Genomic DNA, 8,266 nt, shown 5'->3' on the forward strand with positions numbered 1-8,266 from the left:
TCGCTTATTTATAATCCTTAGGTTGTATCGATTCAACGGCCGAAAGCGAGCTCAAGATAATTCAACGGCCCGCATCAAAGGACGCTTCAATTCCCGAGCCTCGCCATAATGACGCTGCCGACGTGGGATCGACACCCAACCGTCAGACCTTGCAATGTCAAATCCGCGGCAAAAAATAAGCTTGGCTCAACCGCAAAAATCTTCCAGACAAGCCGACCTGAAAACTTCACTCATCAAGTGTCGAGCCGACCCCCGATGAGTGGGGGGCCTGTGATGAGGCATAAAACACCCCACCTATCGAGGTCGCCACATGGCCGACTTGACCTCAGTCCAAGAATCGAATTAGGCCGAGCAGAAACCGGCCGACTCCCATCTACGATAAGTCACCCGACGTAACTAGACTCGCGCAAGCTAGCCGGTGGCCGAGACCGAGCTCATACAGTCACCCATAGACTCCTCGGCCGAGCTTACGACCGAGACCAACCTCACTTGCCGACCTCCCTTGCCCGACCTCCTAGGCCGACCTCCTAGGCCGACCTCCAAGGCCGAGCCCTCCTCCTCTGAAGCAGCCATAACGCCCCACCGGGGATCTCCGGCCACGCAAGACATCCCGAGAATCACAGATAAGGATCAAGCCACGATCCCAGCCGCAACACGGAATCGCACTCTACATGGACTCTTACCTTAATAACAGTCCGACCCGAAAATAGCTCTCCACTCCGCTCTACGCGAGAGAACCTTCCGAAAGAAGGAATCCTACCATACTAGGACTCTCCCAACCGCCTCATCTCATCCTCACTCTATAAATACCTGTATGGAGCACCATTCCGGATCTTGCTTTTACTACGCAGTTACGCTGTTGCATTGGATACCTGACTTGAGCATCGGAGAATCCTAGGCCGGAGCCACACCGGCTCTCTTTTGCTCATCACTTGGTTTTTGCAGGCTCATCCGTGGGTGAACTAGGCATCGGGGGTTTTCACCCGTAACAACTACCATCTTCAAGGAACATATCAGAGAATGGAATAGAGTGTATTTAAAAGAAAGGGAAAAAGAAATCAGCAAATCCACATTAACATGTTCTACAACAGAATTTCCGAGAAAGAAGTACCAGAAGATAAAACGAAGTAGAATATGGACCTATCTGTAGTTGTAAAGAGAGAGAGAGAGAGAGAAAGGCTTCGATTTTACCCGAGAATAAGCTGGCTCCGGTGATCAAGGCTGGTTATACAAGCGGGATTCCGAATTCCACGAGAGAGAAGACAGTTTGTGGGCTGTGACGGACTTTTTGATGTTTCCACCAATCCCGTTTCCAATGCACTTGACTCAGTCGTGATCATGCAAACTCAAGGGGGCTGGTGGTGGGTAGTTGGCGGAGGAGGTAGCAGAGGTGATGGTGGCGGAGGGTGGGAGGGAGAGGGCGAGCCCCAGTCAAGGCGCTCGGGGACATGGATATTGTATGTTTTTCCAACCTTACGAAGAAGAGAGAAAAGGAGGGGAAGGGGAGGGGGTTTGATGGATGTGTCTTTTGAGATTGGAGGTGTCTTCGGGGGAGAGAGAGAGAGAGAGAGAGGTATTATTGTCTAGTTTCGAGAGTGGGATGAGATAAAGTAGAAGGGTATTTTTGTCAACTTTAAAAATGAGAGATGGGTACTATTGTCCACTTTCAAGAGTGAGGTGAGATAGGATAAAGGGTATTTTTGTCTTTTTAAAAAATTTGACAAAAAATATGGAGTACATATTTTTATAGGATACATCGATATAAACAAACTCGAGGTGGAATAGCTCTGGAGGAATCCCATGGAATTGAACCCAGATTTCCGTGGGATAGAACTGAGCTTCGCCACCTCCAGTCCATGGTGCTAGAAGCAAGAGATTCCCGGATATAGACCATGGCCCCTCTAGGAAAACATTCTGAACATCTAGGGGGTGGCGGAAGTGGAACAAGAACTGATGGTCAGCCATGGGGGTAATCTCCACAGTTTGTTTCAAATTCCATGCTGCAACAAGCGATTCTGTCACTGCTTGCTTGCGATACTGCTTTCCAAATAGTACTTTACCTAGGAGGGTTAGGTTAAGGCTTTCTGGTAGGCATTCTTCTTGGTCTTCATCCAAGATAAAGGCATCTTCATCACTATCAGAGCAAGGGTCTGGGGGTTGGGGTAAAGGAGGATTAGATGGGTGAGGTAGGCTAAGCCTGCTAGTTAAAGCCATTAGAAAGGCTTCAAACATAGAAGAGAAAACGAGTTAGCAGGAGAGGAAGTTCACCAGAAGAGGTTAATGGAGAAGGAGAGGCTTGGGAGGTTTAGGGTTTCACGCACAAAGGCAGGGATTCAGATCTTCTACGGCCTGGCTATAGCAGCCATCTTCCGGCCCTGTGATATGTGTAAAGTTGATGATCCAACGGTAACTTTTAAAAACTTTGAGTTAAGACGGTTTAGGTATATGACAAACCCACCCGAACCGGTCTGTGTTTGCCAAGCCGGACCGGTCTACAACTTAAACAAAAGAAACGATCTGGAGCCATCGTCCCATTTTCAAAATCTGAATACCCTAACATTGTGTTTGGTTGCATAAATTTTTGGATGTTTGCATTGATTTAGATGTAACATCCATAGATCAGAGTATCTGTGGATGAATGAATCTGACAAAATAACTGTTTGGTTATCCTAATACTAAAACCTGAATCTACCAGAATAACTGTTTGGTTACCTTGATTCTGAAACTTGAATCTACCAGAATAACTGTTTGGTTACCTTGATTCTGAAACCTGAATCTACCCAAAATCTGATAAAATGCAATATGAAATAAAATTAATTATACTAATTATTTTATTAAATATACTCACAATTAGAATATAAGTATTTAACAAATTTAGTATTTTTAACTAGTGAATATCAATAACAAGAACTAAACCATTCTAAAATTACCTTAATTGGATATAAGACCTCAAACAAAAAGGCTGAGAGTTGTCATTCTAAAATTACCTTAACTGACTATGTTTTGAACGGTTGAACAAAAGGGTCTTAGTGGATTTGAACCACTATCCCTTGGAACATGATTATGTTCCAAGTGCTCTACCAACTTGAGCTAAAGACCCATCAAATAGAGTTTGGAACTTACAATTTGACCATGGTGAATCTCATTTACAGCTAATTAGTATTATAAATAATGTTGGGTGCTTACATGGGTTAATAAGGTTTAATTAAAGTATGAGATTGGGTTAGCTTTTGATTAAGTAGAGTTTAAGTGGGATGATATAAAGGGGTAAATTAAATTTGAAGGTGGCTCAGTGTATTCAGCAAAACAAAAATGAATTTAGGAACTTAGGAGAGAAGAAGAATGGTGTTGCTGCTGTGTTCCTATAGAACTAAATGAAAATCTGTGAATTGGAATGCTGAATCAGTGAAAATTGAAGAATAAATGGAGCTGGAGATGGTATGCTAGAGGGCGGAAGATCTCAATTGAAGAGAAGCAAAGGAGAATTGAAGAAGAAAAAGAAAGGTAAAAGAGTTTCTTATTTATTTAGATGGTTAGCTATTAAAGAGGAGAATAGGAAGTTGAATCACTTTCTTGTTTGATTGAAGGGACTACTCTATCAACTGGGTTCTTGAGGTGCTGCACCACTGTTATTTGAAAGGAACTACAATCTGGACTTGCTGAATCTTATGATTCCCAAGGGATTTCTGTGTTAGAGAAAGATACTACTAGATTCAGCAAGAACTTCAGAAGAAAAGAAGAGGAAAGGAAGAATAAGAGAAGCTGAATACCTAGGAGTTGCTGTGGAGCTGCTGTGTTCCTGTGAAATCAAATGAAAACCTATGATTTTGAATCAAGTCTCTCACTCAACCATACAGCAACAATGTACAAGGATGTATAAGGTTTTGGTTTCATAATGTGTGTAATAGAAACAGGGGTTGGTGTATAGTTTATACATCTCTGTTTATTTCTTCAATGAAAATTCTTTCTTTTTCTTCTCAATCTCATCCACCCACCCACATTTAACTTAGCCAAATCAAAGGGGGCACTCTTCAGCTGTCCAGCAACTATATGCCTATACCTTCCTACCCATCCTTAGCCTTCCTCTCTGTTACATACCTATACCCTACATAGGAATGCCCAGCACTGTAACATCCCTTCAAGCTTCAAGAAGTGCCAAGTCTATAAGTGCATCTAAACTTTACCAGGGTTCAGGTATTTTACATAAATTTTTAGTAGAGGAAAATGAAGATACTTTTATTTTATTCGTCAGGATTCAAGTGGCTTCATTTGGGGATCAATATTGGATTTCTTAGGATTAAGAGAATCCAACCCAACCTCTGGCTTTAAGCCTTTAATCAAGAGTCAAATACAATTTTAGACACAAATTGATACTTTAAATCCATGTTACGGTAGATATAGCAAGACACTAGGAAGAAGATGGTTGCAGCACATGCAATCTATATAAAACCAAGGATACTGGCAATAACATGTTGAGATTAAGAATAAATAAATTGAATAAAAAAAAAATTTATGAGAGTTCTCTAAGTTTTATCTCTGAGTTTCATCTAATGACCCCCAAGCATGAGCTACCAAAAACCACTACAATTAATGAGCATGTATAATTCTCAACATAAAATCCAACATCAACTACCGAAAAACATTACAATCACTAAAACCACAAAATACTCTAATAAAATTCAGAAAATCATTAAGAATAGATGAAATTTGTGAGATTTGTGAAATCTAGGGTTCAACCATGAGAGGAGAACGAAGGGGAAAATGGGTTTTTTGTACAGATTTCGAGCCAATAATGGCAACAAAACTCACAACCTTCTGCTCATCGTTGAACCCTAAAAATTTTGAGGACCAAGGAACAGGGTTAGGGAGAAGAGGGGCAAAGAGAGAGGGAGGACCAAGGTTTCGAAGCAATACCTGGAGAGTTCAGCAAGTCGATCAAGTAGCAGAGAGTTCAACAAGTCGATCGAGTAGCAGAGATTTGCCTGGGCTTTGAGTTGCAGATAACTTGAAAATATGCGCCAAGAGCTTGAGAAGGGTTTGCAGAGGAGTTGAGATGCAGGGTTTGAGCTCCAACGATGGTCTTCCATTGAAGAAGATCTTCCCAGAGAGAGCGAAAGAGAGAGATGGACACAAAGAGATAGGGAGAGTGAGAGCGAGAGAGAGGAAGGAAGTACCTGCTCAGGTCTTGCTTGCAGATCTTCAAACGATTGCTCTTCAGGTCTCGCTTGCAGAGATCTTCGAACGGTAGATTTTTAGGTTTCAAGAACAATCGATTTTTTCCTCGATAATTTCTGCATCTTCAGATACATGACCTTTTATACCCCGCCCCTTAAGTTGTGCATCTATTTGGATTTCACCTATTGAGGTGGAATCTCAAGATTCCAATTTTTACACTAAAACGATGCATCTCAAGATTTCGTGTATCTCCGGATGCAAATCCATTTTTCCAACCAAACAGGAAATTTAATTGAGATTCATACATCTGTGGATGTAACACCTACAGATTTACGCAACCAAACGCAGTGTAAGCTTTCTCTTCTTCCACCTCATTCAAACCCACCCCCATCATCTTCCTTCTCTTGCACTCTCTTACCTCCTCTGGTCTGGCGAATGTCGAAGTCGTGTACGTCTCTTCATCGTCTTCCACTTTGTGAAGAGACCCTGTTGGCGAATCTCGAAGGTCGGATTCAAAAACCCAGAAGAAACCCACCCCCATCGTCTTCCTCCTCTGGTCTGTCGAAGGTCGAAGTCGTGTACGTGAAGAAATCCTGTTGGCGAACCTCGAATTCAAAAATCCTGATCTGGATCTGGGAAAGAAGAAATAGGGGAGCTCTGTACTGTTGGAGAGACCCAGCTTCGCTCTCTCTGTTTGTGTGTAGATGACAATGTGAGTCTCTCTCTCTCTCTCTCTCATACTCGATCTTCCTTCTTTGCTTTCTTATACTGTTAGTTTTCCCTATTAGTAATGAACCTCAAAGTTGTTCGCCCTTTATTATTGCTGGGTATGCTTTTTTTAGGATTATTAGGTGGCGTTGCTATCTGGGTTTTGTTTTCTTGGTTTGATTTTGATTTTGCTCAATCTGTGTGAAGCTGTCAAACGGCCAATCTGGGTTATATTTATGTTTTATGTTTCTGTTTTTCCTTTTTATCCCTATTAAGATTGATTGTTCATGTGGATGTGGATGGAGATGGGCTTGGTTGGTTGTTTATTCATATTTGTTTTACCAATCCATTCTGCCCAGTGGGTTTGAGAAATGAATATCAAGATAGTTGGAGGATTCTGGTATTGCTTGGGTTTAAGAGAGAAAAAAAATAATGTTATATGTAAGGACTTGTCCATTGGGTGATTAGTGGATCATTGCCATCCTTACTGCTTATCATATTTGATTCTTGTTGAATCCTTTACAAAATAAAGGAAAAAAAATTGATGATCAAGCGAATTAGCTATATGCCCTGGTTGGTTTTCCTCTTGGCCTTGAGAACTTTCATGGTTTTCAAGTGTGCAAATCCTTTGTGTTTGATATTAACAGATGTAATGTGTCGATTATGTTCACAGGATTCAAATCTTTCACCATTCAAAGTACATGGTTGACGACGTGGAGATCCCTTCTTTTCATCCATTTGCTGAGGCTAAAGACTGGCTCCACTTGGGGAAAGGATAACGTACACATCAATATACAACAGAGGAATCGAAAGAAGAGCTTGACAACAGTGCAAAGGCTGAAAAGAGGAGTATAATTCTGAAAAGATTCTCAAGGCCCTCAAGGAGTTTTGCTATGATGGTAATCTTGTGGCGGACAAGAAGTTGGGGGGGGGGGGGCAAAGTTATTCAACTCCCCAAGTGATCAAAGGAAGAACGTTTCCAATATCAAGGCTGGCATTATTAAGAAAGAACAGATCAAGATATATGGCTTCAGAGAGCTGAAGAATTTCCATATATTATGACTGTGGTGTACGATGAGATGTGGATTTAATTTCACTTTGTGAGATTTTTGTATTTAACTTTTGTGTGGTTGAAGTTCTAAGTGGGTTGTTTGTGTGAACTTCTTGTCTTTTATCTTTCATGGGGTAGTTGAGGGTGTCATTACTCCAATATGGGTTGTAATGAAGTTTTTACCAGTATTGCTGAGAATAAAAACATTATTTATGGTCTTATGCATGTTTAGTGAAATTTGAAATATGTTTCTTGATCATTTTTTGTGATGATTTCTCTTTGCCACCAGTGTGGTTGTGCTTTGTGCGTATGAATTGGATGATTGTTTAACCAAATGGTTAATTTTGGAGCCCCTTTCATCCATAGTAATTGTACTAAAAAAAAAAAAGGTTTGGGAGAGCTATAGTTGAGATGCAAGGGCCTCTCTGAAATTACTTCTCATCTTCTTCTTCTTCTCCTTTTTTTTTTTTTTTTTGTATTTGTCTAAAAATTATATCTAATTCTTCTCTTTCATTTCTGCAAAACATGATCTCTATATCAAACCAAAACACAGGAAAACCAGGCTTCGTCACTTTATGGATAACATCAAATGGCCAGTACAAACTGTTGTTCCCGGAAGGCCTTGTACCACTAGTCTTTGGCAAATCTGAGGAATACATATAATTCAAAAGTAGAAATCAAACCTAATCAGACAAGAAAAGAAATAAACCAAACATAACACTGTATGAATCTCGATGGGTTCGAACCATCATCTCCTGGGAACAAACCCAGGTGCTCTTCCTTTTTGAGCTAAAGACTCAACTATCTGTATACACCTTGTTGTTCAGGACTATGATAAAAAATTAACAAATTTCTTTCTTGGGTTTTGAAACAAGGTTTGTGGCATCAGAATGCACATAGATTACTGACTTTTGACACAACTTACTTAACCAAAATCAAATCATTTACAAATTTTAATTATAATACATGGCATAAAATGGAGGCAGTTGAATCAGAAACAAATGGACAAGATTTAACTTATATTGCAACATCAAACAAAACGGCAAAGTAATAAGCCGGAAAGAGAACAGATCTGAGAAAAAGCAATTTTGCTTATATGTCTAGGATTTCTAAGGGTAGAATATGTGACCTAAAGTACAGCAGTTTGACCATTCCTGTTCTGAGAAAGGATACTCTGTTTCTAAATTTTCACTTGTTTATTGATTTATATATTCTTGTAGAAAGGTTAGCAAGGAGATGGAATTCTAATATGCAAAAATTTCAAGAATTTGTGCTTAGTCCACTACTATATTATTCATATTATAACAAACTCCAAAGTTTTGTTTCTTCTAT

General features: G+C 40.3%; 1 pseudogene; it reads left to right on the top strand.

Annotated features, from left to right (window-relative positions):
• Positions 1-6,584: 6,584 nt before the first annotated feature.
• On the top strand, positions 6,585-6,945 carry LOC122644823 (annotated as a pseudogene).
• Positions 6,946-8,266: the final 1,321 nt, after the last annotated feature.

Source organism: Telopea speciosissima, chromosome 11 (assembly GCF_018873765.1).
Source record: "Telopea speciosissima isolate NSW1024214 ecotype Mountain lineage chromosome 11, Tspe_v1, whole genome shotgun sequence".
Taxonomy (NCBI): domain Eukaryota; kingdom Viridiplantae; phylum Streptophyta; class Magnoliopsida; order Proteales; family Proteaceae; genus Telopea; species Telopea speciosissima.